At 41.4% G+C, this 671-nt stretch overlaps 1 non-coding gene across 1 annotated transcript; it reads right to left on the reverse strand.

The window, feature by feature from the left end:
- Positions 1 to 363: 363 nt before the first annotated feature.
- Positions 364 to 470, reverse strand: LOC142167634 (small nucleolar RNA R71). Its single transcript, XR_012697724.1, has one exon. It is a non-coding gene; the product is annotated as a small nucleolar RNA R71 (small nucleolar RNA).
- Positions 471 to 671: the final 201 nt, after the last annotated feature.

Here is a 671-nt window from a genome sequence, read left to right on the forward strand (position 1 = left end):
CCACTTGGTGATTATGCTAGACCGATCTACAATCAAGGTTTATCAAGTGTTAGACCACCCCCAATTGCAGCAAACAATTTTGAATTGAAGCAAGGGTTGCTTCAAACTCTTCAGAATTGCTGTGTCTTTAGAGGTAAGCCAAACGAAGATCCAAATACATATCTAATGGACTTCGAGGAGATTATGAATACCTTTCAATACAATGGTGTGTCACGAGATGCAATGTACTTGAGGGCGTTCCCCTTCAGACTCAAAGATGATGTAAAATAGTGGCTTCGAAGCTTACCCACGGGATCGATTAGAACATGGGAGGAGATGACCAGAAAATTCCTTGATAAATATTTCTCCTCAGCTAAGACGGGCAAGTTTAGAAGAGAAATCCATAACTTCTGGCAGAAAGAGACTGAAACTGTTTTTGAAGCATGGGAGAGGTTTAAGGAGATTATTAGAAAGTGTCAACATAGTGGAATTGAACTCTGGATGCAACTCCAGGACTTTTGGATGGATTGACACCGGCCTCGTGTAGAACATTGAGCAATACAGCTGGAGGCCTATTGATGAAGAATACACCAGAGGAGATAGTCACAATATTTGATGAGTTATCTGAAGATGCTAATCAGTGGCCCTCTGAGAGTGCTGGAAGAAGAAGATCAACTGGTATTCACCAAGTT

This window comes from Nicotiana tabacum, chromosome 12 (assembly GCF_000715075.1).
Source record: "Nicotiana tabacum cultivar K326 chromosome 12, ASM71507v2, whole genome shotgun sequence".
NCBI classification, from domain to species: Eukaryota; Viridiplantae; Streptophyta; class Magnoliopsida; order Solanales; family Solanaceae; genus Nicotiana; species Nicotiana tabacum.